This window comes from Cupressus sempervirens, chromosome 5 (genome assembly GCF_028749045.1).
Source record: "Cupressus sempervirens isolate cs-2001-9-10 chromosome 5, ASM2874904v1, whole genome shotgun sequence".
Lineage (NCBI taxonomy): Eukaryota > Viridiplantae > Streptophyta > Pinopsida > Cupressales > Cupressaceae > Cupressus > Cupressus sempervirens.
Genome location: NC_143122.1, coordinates 666,244,689 through 666,272,276, shown reverse-complemented (window position 1 = coordinate 666,272,276; position 27,588 = coordinate 666,244,689).

Sequence of the window (27,588 nt, the reverse complement as noted above, 5' to 3'; positions counted from 1 at the left end):
ATGATTAATGTTGATTTGGTTCCATGTATTCAACTACTAACACTTTAGATTTTTTATTTATTTTTTGTTCTCTATAGCTAATAGAATTTCATAATTTGAAAGATGAAGAGAGAGCCAAAAAGACTTCTTCTATTTCCACTAAAGATTCTCAATCAACTAGAATTAAGAATAGTCATGTAGTGTAGTAGTCTACAAGAAATGTGCCTATAAACACAAAAGAATTAAATAGAACTTCTTTTGAGAAGAATCCCAATAAAGATCTAGAAAAATATGTTTTCCAATCCTTACACACTACAAATTCTTTTGTGCCTTATTCAGTAGTCCCCTCTAATGAAGGACAAACACCTAAAGTATTTGTAGGAAACCATGTCAATGTGAAGTCTTTAGTAGTAGAAGACATTCACACTAGAATTATAACTTTGAGCATTGTTCCAGATCCAACTTATGGTGGCAACTTGTGGAGACCATCCCTTAAAGATAATGATGAAGCTAATAGACAAAGTAGTCTTTATTCAAATGAGTTTGATTCAAGCTATATTAACATCTAGAGAAGAGCATCTTTGGAGAATTCTTTAGAATTTCCAAGACACCAAGATGCTAAAACTGTAAGTGATGTATTGCCTAATGTTTTCCTTCAATCAGCTAATAGCTATTCAAATAGAGATGAACAAACATCTATGAAGGATGATTTTTTTATCCCAAGAAGTTTTTTTTAAAGATATTCAATTGGGTGAAAGGAGTGGAAGGTAACATGAGTTCAAAGAATGAATGCTAGTTGAACAAGTTTCTTCTACTATTTTTCTCATAGATGCAGAGGAGAATGTCTAGAATAGGGAGAAAATGTAGCCCATTACACACCCAAGTTTATTGGATTCAATTGATGATCCTGACACCAATCAATTGGATAGTTATACTGGTAAAATTTTATGTAGTCATTGATTTTTAGATACTCATATGATGTGTCCCAAGATAAGATATTTTTCTAAGAGATGACCCTCAAGTTGATGATCATATAACTAAAAAATATAGGTCACTAAAAGCTCATCATTATTTGTTAAATGCAGGTTCTAATCACATAAACAATAATTTTTTAAAACTATATGGGTAGAGGGATTTTAGCAATGGAAAATACAAGAAAGAAGAGACTATAATCTAAGGAGAAGGGAGAAAATTCTCATCCTCTGATAGGAGCAACAATAGGTAGTCATAGAATAAAGGCTCACTTGGTGCACAATTATATTCTGATAGTAAAAACAAAATGGGTTTGTTCTCAATAGCTAATAGCCACCACTCATGTCCATCTTTCTTGGATTCTATTACCTCATCTACATCATCTACCACAACATAAGCTGAATTGGATGCTTTAGAAACACTTTAATCTATAGGAGAATTGTACCCCACACAAGTAAAGAATATTGTTGAACCTAGTGCTATGAGGCCTTGGCGGTCTTTGAAAAATGAAAAGGAAGACTCTAAAAAGTTAGGATTAAATGATAGGGTGCTCAAATGGCTTGAATTTTCTTCATCCCCTGAAAATGATGATTTTGGAGCTTTTGAATGTGTAATTCCACATTTATGTTATTGTTGTACCATGGTATCTACTTTCAATTTAATCAAGCTTCAGAGACAAATTTCTTCTCTAGCATTCACTAAGTTTTTATTAAACTTGTACACTTTCCTAACCCTATTTAAAATGCTCCATGATTGTGTATCTGATTGGGTTTTCCTGCATGTCAAACCTATATGTGGTTGTGATTTCAATCTTTATGTTTAAGGTTGCCACAATATTTTCATGCTGTGTTTTTTAGCATACATGTACTCCAATGAAAGCATGCAAACTCCCCGTTCTGCCATATTCGTAGTTATTTTTCTTGTTCTTATATCTTGAAGTATGAAATTTTTTAGAAAGGTTGAAGAAATTTATTTTAATTTATTGTGAGAGGAGGATAAAATACATGATGTTTTGGGTCACTTTCAGAAGGAATTTGAGGGAGGTGTTTCTATTGAAAATCTTGGTTAGTATGAAAATTCATCAATTAAAATATCATTATTTGGTAACAATTTTTAAGGTTGTTTGGTTTTGTGTGGCACTATTGTTTTATTCCATTTGGGGATAATGAGAAAATTATTCTAAAAGTAGTATAAACTAATTGATTTTTTTATAATTTTGTGCAGGAGGACATAAGAGTTCTTCGTTACATTAATAATATTATCTGACCATTTTCTATATGCAAGTGGCCTATATAATATAGAAATTTGATGGCTTTTTGGCATTATTTATAAAGCATAAAATGTGGTTTAACTTCAAATCTCCTATATTACATGTTCTAAATAATTAAGCCCCAATTTAAAATGGCAATATGCATTTTCATTTTTTTTAAATTCTCATCTGCAACCACCAGTTCCTTGCTAGAGAGGGCCAAAAAGTTACTTTTATTTCATCAATCTAAGAACACGCAAATGAATTCAGCATTCATTTAATGGGTAGCCATTATTAAATTTTTCTTTTTAAATGTATTTGGCCTTCTTTTACTCCTTTTTGGTGTTCTAATTGAAAGAATAAGAAAGAATGTTCTTGTTTAGTTGGACCACATGCCCTTATCTTTTGTTTTATATGTGTTGAAACCATTTAGTAGCATTTTAAAGTTTTTTTGTTATTTAAGGGGTAACATTCCAAATTGGATCTGAATTTGATGGTTTTGAACACATTTTGATATTTGGTAGTTGCCTTGAATGATTTTCTAGTGTTCTAGTGTTTCATAATTTCTGTATTAAGAATTAGACTTAAAATCTATCTTTTGACATACACAATATATTTTCAATATGGGTTTCTTTTTTATTCTAAATTTTGTAAGTCAAATTTTGGTTTTCTTGAGGTCATATTAGATGGGAAACTATAAATCTTATTTGCCAATTGAGTTTGAACTAGTCATATTAGGTCCACAAATAGCTGAATTGGATGGTAAGGATCATGTATTTTGTAACAGCATAACAAGGTTTATTTCTTGTAACAGTAATACAATAATTAGGTAAAAGATGATGCCTATCTTTTTCTGACTATATTTTTTGGAAGCAATGAAATTAAACATTGTGATAGATAATATCAAATATTTTAGTACTATAGCATATCAATTTATCCTTAGATAGGAATATTTCATTGTGTATAGTTTTTATTTGTTTAGTTAATAAGAATTGCTAAATAGGTTTTGTTTATCAAGGGAAAAATATGGAGGTTATGGCTTATTTTCATTGACTCATCAAGGATCTCCATCAAATTTGCTACAACCCAAAATGCCTACCATTGTGCAAAACCTTAGTATGAAAAATCCTCCCAATGTAGGGACAATAGAGTTAGTATTGTCTATCTAGCTTTAAAATGTGGATAAATTGACTTCAATATTATGGATTTGAAAAACTATATAATTAAGTTTTTAATTCCCCTCTAATTATTAAATGACTTTGATAATCATTTGTAATGCATGCACCCACCAGCAGTATTCTTAGGGGGTGGTGCCAATCTATCAAAAGAAATCCCTTTATAAAACTAAATATTACCTGCTTCAACAGCTTTTACTGTTGCTATGGGAAAGAAAGGTGATATGCCAAGTAATGCTATGAAAGGAATTAAGGAAATATCCCCTTCAAATTTTTTTTATGTATTTGGCAATGAAAAAAATAAGATTCCACTAATGCATACTAAGGTGCCTACTAACTCTGCTCAGCACAGTAAGAGCTCTATGATTTATAGTACTTTAGGCCTAGACACTTCAAGCATGTAATCATTGTTGTTAGCATCAGTTGTGATATTTTATTTTGTAGTTATGTGGTTTTTTTTTTTAAATATTGATACAATATTTTCAAAGAACAGAAACTATGTTTCGAGTGCACAAATATTATAGAAGAATCATATTCAAAAGAATGCCATGGAAGTCACTAGAAAAAAACTAGAACTAATTACTAGTCTAGGCATGGGAATTCGGGTATTCCTATATGGTGTATTTTTTTTTGGCTTTGGGAATATCTAGACACCAAACTTGTGACTATAAATCTTTAATGTGATTAGAGAATGGGGTGTCTGAATGACAAAAAGTTAATGAGTTTGTGTTAAAGGAATATATAATTTTCAACAAAAGATGGAGTCATCATTGGTAGGTCTAGTTAGGTCTAAAGGTTGAACATTAGAGAAAAATGAATAGTCTTATAATAAAGTGTTGATTAAGACTAATTATGAATCATGGTTAGAATATGTTTAAATGATTTTTGACAATCGTGATGTGTAATTAATATGCTAATTGATATTTCTAACTATATGATGTAGAACTTAAGGAGAAATATATGATGTAGATAGAGGAAATTTAGGTATTTCTAATTACAATAATTAATTATACTTCCATCTATGAAAAAGACAAGAGAAAGGTACACTAATTATATATAGGAACTAGGTATAAATCACTAAAGAAATGATTGGGATTAACTCAAAAGATAAGACCCAAGAAAACGTAGAAAGTTACACATTGTATGATCATTCTTTAAAGTTTATTGGCTCAATAGAAGAGCACCTTCTTTACAATTATATGGATGGTGGTTTGATTTCATCGTGCCCTATTATGACCAAATATACTATTAAGTATTAGATCAAATATGCTACTAGATATGCTACTAAATATACCACTAAACAAGTGACTAAATATACTAAATATGTGACCAAATATATGATTAAATATGATACTAAATATACTACTAAATATGTGACTAGCAACATGATTAAATATACTTCTAAATCAACTACTAAATCAATTATTAAATAAACCACTGCATATACTACTAAATATACCACTAAATCAATGATCAAAATAAATGATCAAATAAATGACTTAAATTGCTTAGTAGTAAATTAAGCAGTGTTATAAATGACTAGATATTAACTGCTATTAGTCTTGTGACTAAGTTTAGTCACTTATATACAAATTTTAGTGGTTTTTTTAGTCACATATTGATATTTTTGTACTAGTGATAAGGATTAACCAAGAGAGGTTAGCAATTGCTAATTTTGTTGATTGGCAAATTTGAGCAAAATGTTGTAAAGGAGTAGAGTAGAGGTGAAGAATAGTTGGTTGAAGGATATTCCAATCAAATTAGAGATTGGAGATGGAGACGTGAATTGAGTTCAGTCAGTGTGTTAGCACATGAGCTACATTGTGATCTATATTTATAAAGTGTTTATTGTTATTATCAAATCAACCTATTGTTACTTTCTAAATAGTGTATGAGTTAAAATGCTTTAATCAAGATTGACCTAATAGTCATTTCATGTAAATCCTTTAATGAAGGTGACATTTTAATGGAATGTTCTAAAGGCCTCTAACAGGGAAACTCCTAACAAGATGATTAATTCCTTTAACAAGGTCACACTAAAATTGTTGACATATTATTGGTGGTTTTTACCAAATTAGATTTCTACATTAAATCCTAGTGTTATACTTGTGTGAATAATGTTTGGGATGTTTTACAATTTAATGTTACTAATAAGTTTCTATAGAGACTGAGTAGACTAAGGATTAGATCTAAGTTGTTTGAAGAGTTCTAAATTTTAATTGGTACATTTGGACCTAAGGATAACTAGTTCACCCCTACGCCTCTTACTTATTCTAAACCATTCTAATAATGAATATGGGGATAAATAAAGTGGGGGAGGGAAAATAGGAGGGAGGGAGAGAGAGAGAGAGAGAGAGAGAGAGAGAGAGAGAGAGAGAGAGAGAGAGAGATGTAAAAAATAGAGATACTAATGCAACAAGATATGGTCATATAAATAAATAGATATACAGAATTAAAGATATATGAAAGGGGGTGATGAAGAGAGATGAATGGATGGAGAGGGGGATTTTTTGATATATGGAGGGTGAGGTGGAATATATAGATATAGATTAATATAGAGTGAGAAGATGGGATAGAAATTGATAGATAAATTGATAGAAATCAAGAGGTAAAAATAGAAATAAATGGAGAGAGAGAGAGAGAGAGAGAGAGAGAGAGAGAGAGAGAGAGAGAGAGAGAGAGAGAGAGAGAGAGAGAGAGTTTGGCAGAGAGTAAAGGAGATATGGAGAGGATGAGAGAGAGATATTGAAAATGAGAAAATTACTTTCTTGACCTTCCATACATCTACAACATACCTATTTCACACTAAGATACAATTTTCATTGTAATAAATCTATCCATACATGAACACTAGAATTGAATAATTTTTTCCAAGACTTTTATATTAATATCAGATAACCAAAATATTGTTTAGCCTTTAGATTTACTCCTTAGGAAATCATTATCAATTTTTTCTGATGTTTTAGTAGTTTTACACCAAAAAATATAGAAAATGAAAAAAGGTTAGAACATATCATAGACTACTAGAAGACAATAGATGATGCATTGAAATGGATTTGTGAGAGAGTTTATATCTTATTTTTTGTCAGAACATTAAATATTTTTTGAAAAAATGTTCCTTTATGCAACATGGTTCTATGGAAATGGTTCTTTATACTCTTAGTATAGATAAAGGACAAATAATATTAGTAAGTATTCTTATCAATAATCATGAGACTCAAAAAAGGTGTTACAAAAAATGGGAAAATGCATGAGCTTTGCTAGGGTTTATATGTCCTTTGTCTGAATTATTATTTTTTACCACTATTTGTCACACCATATTTATTGCAGGAATAATATTTCATTTATAATGAGTTTGGCCTTCTTTGGCCCAATAGTTTTGGTGTTGGAGCTGTTGTTACTACTAGAGATAATGGATTTGTCGACCAAATGCTTGTGCAAGTTTCTTCCCAAGGTGTTTCACGAGGTAATTCCTCTCCTAATATTATTTTGAATGCCAAGGAGTTTGATAGTGAATGTGTATGGTTAGAGCAACAAACTCTTATTGGGTATTTTGTGGGTCATACTCTTTTGAAAGCACACTGCAAGAATGGGTTTCCAAGGTTTAGACACCTTACCAAAGGATTTTTTCTTTTCAACTTTGTAATGTAGGCCAAGTTGAACATGTTTTTTGTGTGAAGCCCCTAGACTATCAGGTCATCCCTCTTGGTTTTTCAATGTTGGTCATGAGATTTTTTTGTTTTCAATTGGAGTTTCTTGGGCTTACCATTCTTTTCTAGTCTTTTTTACCTACTATTGTACAAACTATCAGCAAGGTTGTGTGCCTTGAACTAGACAATTTTCTTAACACTCATCCCAAACATAGGGTTTGTGTTGAGGTTGACCTATCTAGGGACTTCAAAGATTTAGTGCAAATCCATATAGGTGGTACCAACTGTACTTAGAAGGTGCTCTACCTCAACCTTTTGAATACCTACTATCACGACCAGCTAGTTGAGTATAAGATTAGGTATTGTCCCTTGTTGGACCATAACCATCCCTCAGCTTCAAAAATCAAGCCTTCTCTACCCTCCAAGAAAGATGAGTGGAATGGTCAAAAAAGGGAAGGGTTCAGCAATGGCTAAGGTGAGCTCTTTGTCTGTGGATCATGGTAAACCCAACTCAAGCCAAATAAAAATTGACTCCTCTATTCCATCACTCCCTCTACCTCCTATTTCAAAACCTAGAGGCTAGGGGAAAGTGAGAGTTCCTACCCTAGATCTACATCCTCTTTGGACTCATGCACTATAAGTGGTGTCAATGATTTCTTGGAAAAAGTTACCTTGGTCTCACAGCCCAGATTGCCATGAGGAGTTTTTGGCAATGGAGAGAATTTTTGGAGGATCACAGCTATTTATGACCCTTCTTTTGAGCCTCCCTATTTTTTGCACAATAACTTCTCCTCTCTAGGGGATGAGGATGACATGCAAGTTGGGGTACCATGAATTTCCTTTCATGGAATGTGTAGGGGCAGAAAAACCTCCCTAGAAAATATTTTGTTGATGGTACCAAGTGTCAATTTGATCTTGATGTTCTTTGTCTCCAAGAAGTTAAAGTTGTTGGGTTTCTTCTTTCCTCAACCTTCTTTTTTGGTTAGATAATGCCATTTTTTCTTCTCAGCATGAATCTAGTCAAGGTGGTGTTGTTACTCTTCTTTCCCCTTGTTTAATTTCCTCTCTTGTTTTGTATCATTCTAACCCTTTTCATAGGGTGATTTGGATCTTGTTGTCTTTTTAGAATCATTCTTTTGGTATTGTTAACATTTATGCTCCCAATGATGTTGTTGAGCATTCACATCTATGGTGTTGGTTGGTGGATGATTTGCCACCTATGACATGCATTTTTTGTGGGGACTTCAATATGGTTGAGCTGGTCTCTAACAAGAAGACCTTCTACCCTTTAGATGGGTAGTTGGTGAACGAAAGCCTGGTTTTACGTGTAGAACAAATTAGGCCTTTATAATCCTAATGTTACTCACCACTACCTAGATGGGATTTGGCACACTTGGTCCAAATTTTGAGCTGGGTCTAATAGATTTTTAAAGAGATATGATAGGTTTGTGATTTCTATGTAGTCCTTTTTTTCCTTTTCTCAAAAGCATACCTTTCCTATCACTCCCCTACCTAATGTGACTTTCCCATTCTCTTTTCTATCACTTGGTAGACAACTCAACCTTGCCCAAGTAAAACCCAATTTTACCTCAATACCTCATTGTTGGCCCATCCACCAATTGTTGCTCACATCCTATGTGTCTAGAATCTTCAGCCTCAGCCCTACACTCATTTTGGATGGATTCAATGGTGGAATGACACTATCCTCCATACTGTGAGGTTTTTTTGTATTTATGGTAGACAATTAGCTATGTACTACAAGAGATCTTATGAAGCCACTACTCTCGATCTGTGTATGGCCTCTAAGGCTCTTGCCATGAATCCATTTGATACAAATCTCCAGGCTTGGCTTGCCAAACATTGGCACAAAAAATAGGTTGTAGATAATTATGCTACCCAAGGAGCTCATACCAAGGTCTATCTTTGTTGGTTAGAGGTTGACAATCAAACTTAAAGGAAGCTATCCTTTCCATGGTTGATGAAAAAGCCTCTAGATGTGATGGCTTCCCTTATGAGTTCAACAAGGTGATTTGGGATGATATTGGCCCTAATTTTCTTCATGTTTATCATGAAGCAATATACAACTATAGTTCATTAGGAAACATCATTAATAGAGGGAATATTAAATTCATACCTAAAGTTGGCGATTCTAAAGAAATTTGCAATTGGAGGCCCATCACCTTATTAAATGACTCCTACAAGATCATTTCCAAAGCCATCTCTCTTATAATTGGGCATTTTCTCCCTCAGATTGTTTGACCTAAACAAACTAGTTTTATTAAGTCTTAGTATATTTTGGACAACATTATTGCTATCTAGGAAGGTATGGAATGGGCCAAGCAATCCAAATAGAAGGCTCTATTCTTGAAGATTGATTTCACTAAAGCATATTACTGAATTAAATGGCCCTTTATTTTTTCTATGTTTCAAGCTTTGGGTTTTGGCTCAGTATATTTTCAGTCAATGCAAATGCTATTTTGGGTATGCCTCTACTTACATCACCATTAATGATCATCAGTCTAAAGCTTTTGGGCTCTCAAGATCTATCTATCAAGGTTGTCCTCTTGCACCTTCTCTCTATCTTTTGGAAGCCATGGGCTTTGGCTATCTACTAGCCAATGCCATTTCTTGAGGTCTGGTGCATGGTATTTCTTTACCAGAGTTGACCACTTAGCTGGTCAATTGCCATTTTGTAGATCATTCTTTCCTCACTTTGATTGAGGATGAGTAGAATATTGCCAATGCTTTGTAGTGCTTGGATACTTTTTGCCTTGCTTTAGGGTCTACTATCCAATGACACAAAATTCTCTACTACCGACAATATTTTTTACCAAGCCCTCAATAGTTTCAATAGTATGGATGTAAATGGGTTCAACATGGTGAAATTTTTTAATTTTTGGGCATTCCATGTGCTTTTCAAGTATCTCCTATGGAGTTGTGGACTTATTTGCTTTCTTGAATTGAGAAGAAGCTAGAGTATTGGATCACCAAGCCCCTCTCATTTGCAAGAAAGTTTCAAATATGCTACAAAGTTCTTGTTGCTACACATGTGTACTATTCTTCTTGTTGGGCTCCCTCTAAAGCCTTGTACCTTAAGCTTGAACATTTTCTTAGGGAATTTCTCTATGCCTCTAATGTTGTGCATCATGTCTTTCATAGAGTTACGTGGGACTTTTGTTGTCTACCCAAATATTTTGGTGGCTTTGGTTTGCTTTACACCCAAAAATAGGGGATAGCCCTCTATCCCAAGTGGGTCATATGGGCTCTCTCTAGAGATGAGGCCTAGAAAATTTTTCTATGACATTGCATTTCTTTAGGCTTTCTAGTGACTTTTGAACCTATTCAAATTTAGGGCACTTTTATTGCTAAGAGCATTTAGAAATCCTAGGAAACCCTCAAACCTTAGCTTCACTAGGCTGGTAATGGATTCAAAGATGAGCTCTCAATGAACCAACAAAACCTTTGGTGGTTGCCCTTGTTTGCCACTCAAGGTGTGCCTTAAACTGAGATTCAAGGAGCTAGTGCTTTGCAATTATTTTACAGGGCTATTAAAACACCTAAATATTTATCCTCTAGGGTTACTATGAGCCATCACTCATGGGAGGATTTTTAGGTATACTATAGGCTTATTCATCTAGATATATAGACAATTCATCTTCTAGTTTCTTTGGTTCCTCCAAATCTATTACACAAGCTTGGAATTCACTCATCCCAACCCTGGTGGAAAGATTGGAAGTGGTACCATGCCACTCCAATGACCAATTACAAGCCTAGGTTGGGGTATCAATGGTTGGTGCCCCATCTTCTAATGGTCGATACTCTTAACCAGCATTGGCATTTGCATTCTTCACATAAGACTTGGAGTCTTAGATTTTCCTATCTAGCATAACATCATAGAGCCAAAGATTACTCACTTTTCCTGGTGTCTCCTTTTCAAAGGTTTGCCTTTGGGTCCTTGGCTTCAACATTTGGGAGTCCTAGATCTTAGATGCCTTTTTTGTGGTCAGCCTAAAAGCTTTCTACATATTTTTTGGTTTTGCAAAAGAGCTCAAAATTACTAGCTCTAGATTTATGATTTTTTAAAGCCTTTTCATCTAGAGACCTTCACTTGGTATATGGTGGTTCTGGGTGATGTTCCTAGACCCCCTTTTAGATATGCCTAGATTTGGCATGCTTTTAAAATGGAGATATTATTCATAATCTTGAAAGATCACAATGTTGTTTTATTCTCTCACAACTTTCTTGATATTCATGTTGCAATGTACTCTAAAGCATGTATATGCAATAATGTCATGACGTAGATTCAAGTACAAACTAACAAACTTATGCTAGAAGTGGATCACCTATGGGAGCCACTTTCTCACTGGGGAAATACCCCATGTATGGTTACCTAAGTACCTTTAGATGCATTTTCTAGTGACCATACTCCTTGTAGTCTTTGGCAAGGCTAGAGTAGTTCTAATTGTAACTCACAGACCCCCAAGTCGCAACCTTATTACTACTCTCCTAGTGGTGTCTTTAGTTTCTTTTAGTGCTTAGCCTCACCTCCTTGGAGGTTTTTCTTGGGCTATTCCCTAGTGGCTCCTCCTACTTCCATTGATGCAGGTTGGCCATCTACTCACCATGACCCCTAGTGGGCTTTCCCCTGGCTGGATTTATCCATTTCTCTTCCCAGGGCTAAGGAAGATAAAGATGTTAATAAAGATGTTTTTTTTGTTTAAGGTTGGAATCCTTCTAAGCCAACCAATTACCCCAAAGATTTATGGGGTTTTGATGATAAAGATCCTCCTTTGGCTGACATTTCTCTTGCAACCTGAAGCTTTATGTTTTTGCTTATATATGTTTTTTGATGAATAGTTGATCTCCAGCCTTGGACCATTTGAACTCTTCGAGTGATCTACTATCCCCCAACCCCTTTTTGTGAATATGTATCTTTAAAATTGTAATTAATGGAAAATTTTTATGTAAGGAAACTTGGCAATAAAGAATATAACTGTTTCCACATAACCCATAATAGATCTAAAATAAACACGAAATTAAAATACACATGCAAGAGAATAGACAACATACCCACAAAATTGTGACACAAGATATACCCTGGGAAACCCTCATTGAGGGAAAAACCCAGCCTCCAAAAGCATCCATCACCATGTATTATTCAGCAAAAAATACCATTGCCATGCAACCATGGAAGCCTTCATGGCCATAGCCATAACCGAGCAAACTATGTGAACAAGCATGAATCCACACATCCCATGCCATGCTTTCAACCTTCACAAATGCTCCCTTGGCTAACCTGTCAAGCCTTGTCCCACTCAAATCTTGCCTTTTGTCTTCTTCTTGTCTCTCTCTCTCTATACAACAACTACCCTTGTGGCTGCTAATATAGTAGCAAGTCCCACAAAACCACCAAGTGGTATTACATAAACCATGTGCTAAAACCATGTGCTACCTAACTCACTAACCTCGCATTTAATATTGGAAATTTAATTCTTTTCCCCAATATTAAATAATTACATGAAATATTATCACAATGTTACAATACAACTCATCAAGAATATTCTATGGGAATCTTTACATGTTGCATGTCCATCTAAGCACAACATTACATAATAAAATAAAATAATAAAATAACAATATTATGCAATGTGTGCAACACCCATTATCTCAACAATCTCCCACTTGTTGTATACATTGCATAGGGTCAATCCGTAGCCACATAAATGAACAAGGGAACAATCCCTCCCAGCACATCCACCATCATGGATCAAAATACACCAAGTACTCCATCTTGGTACCCGCAACAAAATCAAAGTATCTAGCATCTCAAACATGAATGATCTCACCTCCTATTATGCCACTCCCATTGGACATACATAAAAGCCATCCAAAGAGAAAGCCACCCAACCTGTTGCATTAGAAGATCATAAAATCATGTACCAACTAAAAATTCCAAACACAAAAACCTGATCCAAAGGTAATCACATGTATCTGTAGTTGTCAAAATATCCATAGCTAAAATATCACCCACAGCAAAGTGCCAACCCAACCAACTATCCATACCTCAAAGGTATAACAAGTGAATCTTATATCACTGACATATCCAATCTGCAACCTACAATCACAAGCCTCAAGAGCAATACCTGCCACATATATACCAAGAAGCTCCCACTAAAAAAGATAATGTCAAATCTATAACCAATCCACCCAACACATCTCAAAGAAGTGAATCCATGTAGTATCAAGGACATCCATAATACATAATCTAATATCCTGCAAGAATAACTCTCATAACAAGTCTCCAATAGTCTCCCAAATTCTCCACAACCAACAGAGGAAAAAGAAAGAAATTCTCCAAATTCTCACATGACATGCATGAGCACAAACTAGTGATCACAATCTCCAACCAATCTCAAATCCAATGTAAGCAAAACTGAACATTCAAGAAGATAACCAAGACCAGAGAAACCATGAAAATCATAACTTGTATCATGTCCTTCTACACACACCTCTAGATGTAAACTGTGCAAGTATGATCTCCTCCATAAAACCCCAACAAGAAGCCTCAACAACACCCAAACCATACCATATAACATATCATGGATGTAAGCCTCTCACAAGAAGATTAAACTCATAAACCATTCCTAAACCAAGGAATAACCATTCCTAATCCAAGGAAATGCCCAATATAAAACCATCTCCCAAACTCAATCAGCATAACAACATATGCACATGGAGATAACCAATGCTAAACCATCTCTCAAATGAACCCTCCAGAACTAACTCATGTACCATAGCTCAAGATCCATTTCCATAAAAGACAAGCATAAATATAATGCAACTGAGAGAAAACAATGGGTTATAGCTCTCAAGTAGCAAATCGCCGAGTAGACCAAGAGTGGGGAATGAACATATGCACATGAAGATAACCAATGCTAAACCATCTCTCAAATGAACCCTCTAGAACTAACTCATGTACCATAGCTCAAGATCCATTTCCATGAAAGACAAGCATAAATATAATGCAACTGAGAGAAAACAATGGGCTATAGCTCTCAAGTAGCAAATTGCCGAGTAGACCAAGAGTGGGGAATGAGAATGTTCATCAAGATACCCAAGTCTCCAACCAAGAATCATCTAAGAACAATCTTCTCTCAAGTCCATATCAGGTGACTACCCCTCGAACTTCCTGCTGAAACCATCAACCGTCTCAACAAATACATCTCTAATCCAAGAGAAATCAGCATCACCACCATCTCTAAGTATCCATGAGCACCTGTAACCAATCAATCCATGCCAACTCCAAATGCAACATAGCAATAAAATGAAGTATCTAGCTTATGATCAGTGTACTCAATACCAAGAAACTAAACCAAGATCAATGTCAAAGTTCCAACCATGGCCTCAGGAACATAAACATGACAACATGATCTAGACCATCTCAACTAAAGAGATAACATGCTCCACATGAACATACTATAATATGTCACAACTCTAAACGCGTATCAAGAGTATACCATGAGATAATAATGAAACCATCCTCACACCAAGGATAACATGCCAAATAAAAGCATAAACCACACCTTTGCCAAGAACCCTGTGAGTCCTCAAGATGCAACCATCTCCACACACCATGAAGAAAACATCTCCACATACTAGGAAGAACCATCTCCACATACCATGAAGATAACCAAGAACTCCATGAGTCCTCAAGATCTAACCATCTTCAAACACCATGAAGATAACAAGTGCACCATGCAAATGTCAAAGCCGCTTCTGCAGCAACAGGATCTAAGACAAACCTCCAACATCTCCAAACACTCAATAAATATATCAATGCCAACAACTCCCACTCAACCATGGTACCAAGTCACCTATGGCATCATAAAATCCATCCTCTCCAAACCAAGAAGATATAAACCAAACCAGGAACTAATCTTGCACTGTCACCCCATCACTGTCACAAGCTCCCACTAAACCATGTATCCAAGCTATCCATGACATAATGATGAAAAACCATCCTCTAACCATGAGAATCAACCAAGGCATCAAACCATCAAATAACTCAAAGTGCACATCATGAGCTCCTCAAAAGAAACCAAATAATCATGATCCTCAACCAAGAAGATATACCACCATAACCAAATCAGAAATCCAAGCTAATGAACATCAAGGATGTACCTATATAACCAATCATGTCATGCCAAAATCCATGACACCATGATCACATCCATGAACTGAGCATCTGGCTCTCAATATGTCTAACCTGTCAGCATAAAATAGTCAACCACAATCCTCCACCATGATTGTACTTGGTAACAACATCTCATCCCTTCTACATGAAGATAAAATCATGTGACTTAGGGCATAGACAACCCAAATCCAAACCACCAATCTGAATATGCATCAATAATGAAAGATCAATGGGCAAAGACAACCCATAACCAAGCTATAAATGCAACCTATAAGTATAGACCGCTTACAACACTGCACAGCTTGTAGACCCAACAAGTCATTATACATATCCAAATCCAAACACTGATAACTATATCATCATGAGACCAATTTGAAATATGAACTGAGTATACAATGACATCAAAACTTAAATCTCCAATACCATAAACTCACAATGTTACCATAGTCAAAATATACCTATAAATTTTTTAGATCAATATATCAACAAATAAATCATGTCAAACCTGCACCAAATCTGAACCAATGTGTAGAGCTCTCCAAGAGCTTTCCGTTGACTACTCGAAGTCCAAAATCTGACTCCGTATGCCCAAGTTATGCCCTAATCCGTGCTCAAAATAAGCACCATCTGACTTTAGGGCTCTTAAAACCTGACAAAATTTCAAAATCATAAAACCAAACCTATACCATCTTGTAGTGCTCTGAATTAGCTTTCCAACACCTATAAGAACTCTAAAATCCGATATTTTGAGACAAAGTTATGACCATTTTACTAAGACAGTCTTTTTACCATTTTCAGTACAATTTTTCATTTTTAATTTTTTTTCAGTGACGAAATTTCTGACAGGATTAAATTTGACGGCCATCATGGGCTGAAACTAAAAAACTCTTTCATTTCCTCTGAACATGGCCAAACTAGGGCATATTATATATCAAAATTTATGGAAATTTTGACCCGGATCCAATGGTGAGGTCTGTTTTTACCTAGGAGGTCATTTCTGCATGCTACCCCCCAAAACCCTCATTTAAATGAAACATCCGAAAAACTCTTTTGTCCAACAATTTCACATGCCCAAATATTTTAACATCCCATCATAACCGCAAACCAAAAACTCTAAGATCTGCAATAAATTATTCATATATCTTGTCCTTTCTTTTATCCTCTCATGCATTCCCATGGATTCAATCTAGGGTTACAATAATAAAACCATAGCTCTGATACCACTTGTGAGAAAACTTGCCAATAAAGAATATAACCATTTCCACATAACCCATAATAGATCTGAAATAAACACGGAATTAAAATCCACATGCAAGAGAATAGACAACATACCCACAAAATTGTGACACAAGATATACCCTGGGAAACCCTCATTGAGGGAAAAATCCAGCCTCCAAAAGCATCCATCACCATGTATTATTCAGCAAAAAATACCATTGCCATACAACCATGGAATCCTTCATGGCCATAGCCATAACCGAGAAAACTATGTGAACAAGCATGAATCCACACATCCCATGCCATGCTTTCAACTTTCACAAATGCTCCCTTGGCTAACCTGTCAAGCCTTGTCCCGCTCGACTCTTGCCTTTTGTCTTCTTCTTGTCTCTCTCTCTATACAACAAATACCCTTGTGGCTGCTTATATAGTAGCAAGTCCCACAAAACCACCAAGTGGTATTACATAAACCATGTGCTAAAACCATGTGCTACCTAACTCACTGACCCCGCATTTAATATTGGGCATTTAATTCTTTTCCCCAATATTAAATAATTACATGAAATATTATCACAATGTTACAATACAACTCATCAAGAATATTCTATGGGAATCTTTACATGTTGCATGTCCATCTAAGCACAACATTACATAATAAAATAAAATAATAAAATAACAATATTATGCAATGTGTGCAACACTCATTATCTCAACAGTTTATTCATCAAAAATAATCATGGGACTCTTCCAACAAATTTGCAACTTCTATAGGTATCTCTTCTACTTCATCTTTACCATCTTTTGGATTTATAGAAAAAAAACATTGTCACACCTCATACCCTATAGGAACTTCTTTCCACAAAAATAACATACTCTAGCTTGGCACTACATACTTTTTCTTCTTAATCCTTCAATGTCTTTAGCTTATGTTTTACTCCATCTTTTGGTAGTGTGTATGCATTCACACAACCATCATGTACAAAATGCATGTCAAAATTCTATGGCCTAACCAACAACATATGGCATATGTCCATATGTATGACATTGTAAAGAACCTTGTTCTAGTAGCTTCCAATATTGAACTTTACTAGGCACTATTCATTTTCCATGACTACTAGAAATAGGAAATACTAGGAGGGCTAGGAGGGGGGGTGAAATAATATTTCACAGCTTTTACCCACATATCATTGATAACTTTATAACTTGCATACAAAAGATAACTAACTAAAGTTAAGACTCAACTCCCATAGATTGTGACTCGGGTTTTGAATTGTCTCCAACTTAGGTTGCACTAGCTACAACTTAGTTGACACTAGATGCAACTTGGTTTACACTCCAAAATTGGGTGACTCAAATGGGGTAATCTATTGAATGTTGGGTAATGTGTCAAGTTTAAAGTAAAAAAAGTTTTTGTAATCCTGAGGTTCTTTTCTACTTTGTTCTTCATTCTTTTCTATAAACTCATCAATTTTTACATGTGCACTTTCTATAACCTTGTGAGTAGCAAAATTCAAGTTTTTGTATACTTTTCTCTTGTTGGAGTATCCTAGGAAAATGCCCTCATCACTTTTCACATCAAACATTCATTTCTTTGACTCTTTCATGATATAACATTTTCTTCCAAATACTTTGAAATAATATACATTAGGTTTATAGCCATACCATAATTCATAAGGTGTTTGATATGTACCTTTTTTTCAGTTGAACTTGGTTCAAGGTATGAACTACTATGTTGATTGCTTCCTTCTAGTATTTGGTTGCAACATTTTTCTCTATCATTAGTGTTCTTACACAATCCATGATGGATCTATTTCTTCTTTCTCCTATGTCATTCTATTAAGGTGTACTAGGTGTAGATACATGTCTTTTGATTCCTCTTTCATTACAGAATTCATTGAATTCATTAGAGATGAATTCTCCTCCTCTATCTAATCTTAAGACTTTTAACTTTTTACCTATTTCTTTCTTAACTCTAGCCAAATATCACTTGAATTTTTGAAAAGCTTTAGATTTATCCTTCAAGTACATTACTATCATCATCTTAAAATAATCATCAACAAACAAAATGAAGAATTTATCTCCAATGTAACTTTTTGCGCCTATTGGTCCATAAAGATCTGTATGAACTAGTTTCAAGACTTCTTTAGTATTGTAGTTCTTACTTTTGAAGCTATTTTTACCCATCTTTCCAATCTGACATTGTTTGCATTGTTCAAAATAATCAAGACTAACAAGGTTACTGAGAGGGAAGGGGTGAATCAGTAACTCTAAAACTTTAAAATAACATATTCACCATTCATCCATCTAATCTACTGTATGCATGAAAAGATAAACATTTATAACACATGAACACACTGATTTGGTGACCCAGAAACCTTCCAATTAGAAAGTAAAACTGGGGTGGGGATGATTCCCACAAAACTTCAATACTGCAGTATAAAGTTCACTTGTTAAGGCTTACAATGATCACTTCTGATGATCTGCCCTGTTACGAGCAAGTAGGATTGCTAGATCCACCTTGTTAGAGGATTTACAAACATACAATGAAGTATGCACTCTATTAGGAGATTTACAAAAGACTGTTAAGTCTACCCTGTTAAAAGATTTACAAACTGATTCACTTGTTAGAATGAAGCAGTGGATCTATTTACAACTGATTGATGATAACATCCTTTATGCTTTGATCACCTAATGTGATAGATATAACTTTTCTGCACCAATGTTGACCTTGTTGTATTCCTTTGTTCTGTTGTTGATTCAGTTTCTCTCTTCTCAAAATATTGCAATACAATACCAACAACATCACACACAAAATCGATTCTTTTTAAATGATATATATATAAATATATATATATATATATATCATTCCAATATTTACACTAGCAAGGTCAGCCAAACACAAGTGAACAAATCTTTACTGAGTCAGCCAGATGGTAGAAAAATCGAGTTCCTCAAACTGACTTGGTGACCTTCTAATACTCGGCATCCACTACAATATATTGCATCATCATGCACTTGGTAAGAGTAGAGGCATGGTCCATACTAATCATTCTAAGTAGCTTGGAACTTGATAACCATTGGTGACTCGGTGAATATTGTGTCACTCGATAAAAATTGAATCCATTGATAACCTTCTTCACTTGGTAAACATTGATTCCTTCATTTACCTTGTTTACTCGATAAACACTAAGTTCTTCATTTACCTTGATCACTCGGTAAACACTAAGTTTCTTCATTTACCTTGATCACTTGGTAAACACTAAGTCCTTCATTTACCTTGATCACTCAAAAAACACTGTGAAGCTCAATGACCACTAACTGCTTGGAGAACACTGTTCTGCTCAGTAACCACTATGAACTTGGCAAACACTGTTGAACTGCCCATATGCTTGGTTTGCAAAGGAATGCTCGGTATAAACTTGTAGACTGAGTGATGAGCTCAATAAGCATTCAGAATCAAATAAGTGTTGTAACTAATGACAAATATATCATAATTCCAACAATCTCCCCCTTTGGCATTAGTGACCAAAAACACTTATGAGCCAAAATTATATGCAACATCTGACATACTAACGACTGATTCTACTGAATATACATGGCTACTTTACATATAACTCCCCCATACAATATACACAAGGTGTTTACATGAGTTATACGACTTTTATTTATAGTATCTCTTTGTCCCTTTTGTACATTTATCTCACCAATATTTCTTCCTGAGTATCTCTTTCTCCCCCTTTTTGACAATAATGCCAAAGAATAAAATAATGTATTTACATAGAGACACCAAAATGTGAGATGAACTCAGAATGTACCTAGAGAATGAGTTGCAAAGTTTTATCCCAATTCTTTTGTAGGATTTTGCATGTGGATAGATCTATTTAAACTTCTACAGAGAGTTCAATCACATGTTCTGCAACAGAGAAATCGTTGTCATGGATCAATGTTTTTGAATGTACAATGTGCTTCTACATTGTGTCCATGATGGGAAGGATCATATTCTGAATATCTAACAATGTAGATCAGATTCTTGCCTCTTCTCTCAACAATTCTACTTGCTTCTCTGACAAAAATTTGATCCTGAGGTGATGAGATGAGCTTGAACTGGGGTAAAGCTTCAGGTTTTGTGTGCTTACCTTTAGATCTTCATCTATCTTATTCAATTTCTCTCTTATCTCCTTAGTATACTCGGTAACATCACAAAGCTTAGCAAAAAGAGATGTTACATTATTAAAAGAATTTTCAATGTTGGCCAAAACTATGGTTAATTCAACCTATTTTATTGCTATATGCTGAGCAATATGCTCAAGCACCTTATTATCAAACTTCTTTTCTGCCTTCTCCATCAACTTTTCTTGACCAGAGGTATCCTCATTAAATTTATTGATTGCCTCTTCTAATTGTATTAAAATGTGTTGAGAAGTATCAGCATCAACACCTATAGCCTCAATAATTATATTCCAGGCATTCTCAATTATTCTATATTCCTTATCCCTTTCAGACCTTAACTGCTTCTGTGTAGCCTTCATCTCAATTAATTGACAAGCATACCTCATTTCTTCAATGGTAGCATTTTCATAGTCAATCTTTGGGATTACTATCTCTATGTCTAAGTCAATATCTTCAGGAATTTCCCTTCCAGTGATCATAAGTCTTAATGGTTTCTTTTGTTTGATTTCTGTGATGACTAGTTTGACATTAGGAATAGACACAATAGTAGAGATGGAAGGACTAGTAATGAGAACTGAGATGCTTGAGGGTTGAGTGCCAATAGGAGTATATACTAGATCAAAAAATGGAGTACTTGCCAAAAATGTGGAACTTATTGCTATACCGACTAATGATGATGGAGCTAAGGAGGCTAGCTCGGTAGCTGAAGAAGAGGGATGTAGCTTGGTAGATGACGTGGTAGACACTTCCATTGTTGATACCTGGAGCTGAGATGTGGCAGGTGCAGATGATAAATCTGATGTAGATGTTATCAAATCTATTGAAGCTGACTCCAACCTTGATGATATCACAATTTTAGGTGGAGAGTGAGGAAGGGATGCAATCACTACTACTACAATTTTCACCAGATCATCTTCCTCCTTATCTTCCTCTTTAGCTTCTTCCTCCTTGTCTTCTTCCTCTTTATCTTCCATCAGTGCATGCATCTCTCTTGGTGAGACTGTGATGGATGGAGTGCTCTCAAACTCATCATCGTTGCTGCTATCATCATCTTTGATTTCTACTGGGTCTTCACTGGGCTTATGTAGATGATATATTTTTTCCACATGTTTATAGCATCATTTACAACATGTTCAATGTCTTTAATCAAAATCAAACAGGTGTGGAATCTGATCATCATTTTACCTTCATGTTTTTTCATTTCAATTTTTACTTCTGCTCTAGTGAGACTTGGTCGAAGATTCTTTAGGGATTTCTCATAAATATCTTTTACCGTTTGGGTGGCTAACTCCCATCTTGGTTGCAATCCCTCCAGTAGTTCTTTTGAGATTTGAAGGGCAATCTGGTCTGGGGAGTATTTCCATTTACCCATCTTATTGAGTACCAGTTCCTCAATCTGCATTTTCTCAGCATCTGTTCTAGTTTCAAATTTCAATGCCTTGAAATTTGTGATGCCAGCTCCTTCTTCCAATTGTTTGAGTCTTTGCTCGAATGTGGGTGTAGGCCTGACTAGTATAGGTTCCTGCTTACCTTTTTTGGTTCTTCTGGTAAATACTATAGTAGGCTTTTTCTTAGGTTTGGTAATTATTACCTTACCTTTCTTCTTTAGTTGTTCTTCTATAGATTCTTCTTCTCCTTCTTCTTCTCCTCCTTCTTCTTCTTCACCTACTTCATCTTCACCTTTTCCCTCGATGAGCATAAGAGGACTAGTTGAAGTTTTCAATTTGGCTATTTTCCTCTTGCCCTTGCTTATATCCTATGGTAGCTTGATTTCAAGCTCAATTCGAGCCTTAGCTTCATCATAGGTTCCAAAAATTTGTTGCCTTGGGTCTACTAGTTCATTTAATAGTGCTTTTATAATATCTCTGGCTTCATCAATATTTACCTCATAGGGAAGAGGTTTCACCCATGCAACTCGGGGTCTGATTGCCTGAATGTATACCTTGTCATAGTTAACCATGAAGCATACATCATCCTTATAATCTTCAACAAGCTTGGGAGGAATTTTGAATCTGTTATTCATCCTCTCTTTGAAGTCTTCAAAATAGTTATCCATTTCCTTATCAAAATTTATACCCATTTCTGCAATAAACTCATTTATCTGATACAAAATTGGAATATCTTTTCTCCATACAACTGTACCTTTAGAAGGAAAAAAATTTTGTACATAGAAAAATAAATAAACTAACAAAGAACCAAATTTACAAGAGCTAGTTTTTGAGGTCCTTATACTATCCATGTTCTTATTTGGTTGTTTCAACAACACATCTAGTAGGTCAAATTCCATATTCTTCTTCACAATCTTATAGGCTAAGTCCATAGCCTCACAGGGCACACTATTCAATCTGCTAGAACTATACATCTTATATGCAATTAAATGAATTCCAAATCTTAGCTCTACATTAGATACATTGTTAAGTTTCAATCCTCTGCCATCCCATTCAGCTAGGGTTAACTTCTAAAGTTCATCCTAACTTAGGGTTTTAGTGGTTTTTGGATTTTCTCAACATAGGTAAACCCGTGATCTTATGAATCATCTTCTTCATTATTAGGACAGGTTGCTCTAACCACAACTGACCATTATGCACATAGCTTAAAATGTGTCTTATCCATTTCATTTGAAAGTTCCTTGGCAACTGTGGGATATGAGCCAAACCTTTGGTTTCCAAATGCTTGTGCTCAGGTTTGAGGGTTCCATCCACACATAACTCAGCTAGGGAATTATCCATATCTAGTGTCCCTATTTCTTGAATAGTGCATTTGAAATGAGTATGAATGTCATTTATAAGTAGTACCTTTGGTGGAATCTGCGATTGGGCTCCATGCGGGTCGAGCGATTCAGCTATGGCAGGAACAAGCTTGAAGCTAGGTGCTTTCCATTCCACTCCCTTCACAAGCATTTCAGAGCCTCTCTTTTCCTTGTTGCTATTGGTTCTTGTGGATGCCATTGTTGCTTGATGAGTGAATGATTTCATAAAATAAATTCTTCACTAGAAAATTACTTCAAATCACTTGAACTCTCTTTCGTGCTCTTGGAGATCTCTTCTCTTTGTATATTCTAAATTTGCGATGAAAAATGAGATCAAATTCTACCTTTTTGATGAAAAATTTGATATTAATGCTCAAGTACAAAGGTAGCTGAGATGACCTAGGGTTTGTCAGATAGTCACTGACATACTTGGTAAACCTTGCAACTCGGTGAACAAACAAAACTTTTCATATTCCCAACCTAGCTCGGTTAAGTCTAAAACCAACCTTGCTCGGTAGATGCACCATAGTGAACTATGTCTTGTATCTGATATATTGATTTTTCATTTGCACTCCTTCATTCTAGAATTGCTTGATGGTAAAAGATCTTCAATATTTTCTTCAATATACTAATGATCATTCATTTGTCTTGCAAGTTCCTTCCTTCTTTTTAGAGATTGAGAAAGATGCTCCTTTTCTTCTTTGAGTTGAGCCATGGCCATTTCCAGATCTAGCTTTTCATTTTCAATAGATTTGTCAAGTCTGAATATCTCCATTGTCCTTGATCTTTGCTCAAGCTGTCAAACTTTATCCTAAGAACCACAATGCTCTGATACCAATTGTTGGAAATAATCAAGACTAACAAGGTTACTGAGAGGGGAGGGGTGAATCAATAACTCTAAAACTTTAAAATAACATATTCACCATTCATCCATCTAATCTACTATATGCATGAAAAGATAAACATTTATAACACATGAACACACTGATTTGGTGACCCAAAAACCTTCCAATTAGAAAGTAAAACTGGGGTGGGGATGATGCCCACAAAACTTCAATACTGCAGTATAAAGTTCACTTGTTAAGGCTTACAATGATCACTTCTGATGATCTTCCCTGTTACGAGCAAGTAGGATTGCTAGATCCACCTTGTTAGAGGATTTACAAACAATGAAGTATGCACTCTATTAGGAGATTTACAAAAGACTATTAAGTCTACCTTGTTAAAGGATTTAAAAATTGATTCACCTATTAGAATGAAGCAATGGATCTGTTTACAACTAATTTCTGATAAGATCCTTTATGTTCTAATCACCTGATGTGATAGATATAACTTTTCTGCACCAATGTTGACCTTGATGTATTCCTCTGTTTTGCTATTGATTCAGTTTCTCTCTTCTCAAAATATTGAAATACAATACCAACAACATCACACACAACATCACTTCTTTTCAAATGATATATTTATCATTCTAATATTTACACTGGCAAGGTCGGCCAAACAAAAGTGAACAAATCTTTACTGAGTCGGCCAGATAGTAGAAAACTCGAGTTCATCAAACTGACTTGGTGACCTTCTGATACTCGACATCCACTACAATATACTACATCATCATACACTCTGCAAGAGTAGAGGCATGGTCCATACTAATCATTCTAAGTAGCTTGGAACTCGGTAACCATTGGTGACTCAGTGAATATTGTTTCACTTGGTAAAAACTGAATCCATTGATAATCTTCTTCACTTGGTAAACATTGATTCCTTTATTTACCTTGTTTACTCGGTAAACACTAAGTTCTTTGTTTACCTTGATCACTCGATAAACACTAAGTTTCTTCCTTTACCTTGATCACTCGATAAACACTAAGTCCTTCATTTACCTTGATCACTTAGTAAACACTACGAAGCTCAGTGACCACTAACTGCTTGGAGAACACTGTTCTGCTCAGTAACCACTATGAACTTGGCAAACACTGTTGAACTGCCCATATGCTCAGTTTCCAAAGGAATGCCTCGTATAAACTTGTAGACTGAGTGATGAGCTTGGTAAGCATTTAGAATCGAATAAGTGTTGTAACTAATGACAAATATATCATAATTCCAACATGCATATGGCCATTTCATATTTAATCTTTGATTTGGAATACCTCTTACTCTTTTTTTTTTTCTTATAGTAACTAGAGTAACAAATTTACATTACACATCCTTTTATGCCATAACCAACTTTCCTCTACAGCTACCAAGAAGCATGAACTATTAGAGTGATCAAGATATAATAGATTACCTTTTTTTATATTTCTATTTCCAACTAGGTTTCCTTTATCATCTAAAACCTTAGCCTTCCTATTCATGAATTTTTCCTTCAATCCAATGTTGTTTAGTTGTGCCACACTTAGAAGATTGTGTCCCAATCCTTCAATATAGTAGGGATTATCACATCTGATTCCATCTATCAATACAATACAACCTTTTCCCTTCACATAACATGGTTCATTATTTCCAAATTTAATACTTTCACCATCATAGTGTTCCAAGTGTTCAAACTTTGTTTTATCACCAGTCATGTGATGAGAATAGCCACTATCTAGTATCCATGTGTCATTCTTGCTTACATGAGAAAAAAGTGTCATCTTTTCATTACCCTCATCATCAAATTCATCTTTAATAGCAATATATACCATTTCATCTTCATTCTCACTATTAGAATATTTAGCAATATAATAAGTTTTCTTACCTTTTTCTTTGTAGTTTTTGTAGCTTTTGAAATCTTTCTTGCCTTTGAACTTGTTGAACTTTCTGTCATCTTTATTTTCCTTATTTATACATCTTGCAACAATGTGAAAAACTTCTTCACAAGAAAAAAAATTCAATGGAATTTTTCCTTTATATTTACCTTTTCCTTTTGGTAACCTCCTTTCAAGTAGGGCTTCAAGATAATCATCAAATTCATCATCTTCTTCACTGTTAGGTTTTTTTCCTTTTGAATTTCCTCCTTTTTACCAAGGGTTAGTCTTGCTTTGACAATTGATTTGATGTTGTGAGATGAGGATAGTTATCAAAGTTATCCAACTCAAAGGTTGTTAACCTTCCCATAGTTGATCATATCTCATCTCTTGAATATAAGAAACTATAACTACATAAATAGGAAGAAGAGTTCTTAATACCTTGCTAACTTCTATTGCATCTTGAATTTTTCCTCTTGAGGCTCTAATTGTACTCACACTTGCTTTGATCCTCTCACTATATTTTGTAATGTTTTCATCTTCACTCATCTTCATATTAGCAAATTGGCCTCTTAAACTTTGGCTCTCCTTACATTGTCATCTCTTCCAAAGATGCTTTGCCACTTGTTCCATGTTTCATGAATAGTAGGACAATCTTTGACTTCATCAAATTCAACATAATTAAGAGTAGAAGCAATCTCAATCATCATTGTGTTATGATTATTTTTATCTACCATTTGATCCACAATCAAAGGATTAGGAGGTGACACATACTAGTTGTCTAGGAATTTTAGGCCTATGTATCCACTAGTAAATTTGGACCTATTTTTTGACATGGTGGTGGTTAAAATTCTGACAGTTAAACATTGAAAGTCAATGTCGCTAGAATTTCATCAAAAGTTTGATACAATCCATGGTTGTTGATGTATCAATGGCAAGATCTATCAAAATGCATCCCCATCTATGTCACATGTCAACACCAGGCAACTAATTTGAAATATTGAATTATTGATGCCAGCCAGAGATGATTTGATGGGTATTTTATACCATCGATGAAAAACCCATCAAACTATCGACACTAGCTAGAGATGATTCGATGAGTTTGTCATACCAATGATAGAAAACCACATTGAAATTTTGATGAAAGCTAGAGTTTTTTAAAAAAAATGAAATATCCTCATTGTATATCAAGCTAATAATAGGCTAACAAGAATTATCAGAAAAAGCTCAAAATGATTGATTTTCTTGGAATGAACACCCTAAAATAAATTGCATTTTTACATGCAAGGATTGAGAGAAGCTAACCTAATAATTTTATGGATTCTTCTTACAATATTGCAAAAACTACCAATTATAATGAAGATGAAGTCCTACCATTAGATCTTGAACTATGTTTGTCCACATAAAAATATCTTGGTTAGAAGAGTAGAGAAGATTATGCTTTCATGAATAACCTCTATAAGAGTAGAGTACACAAGTTTCTAATGTCCTCAACAAAGTCCACAAGAA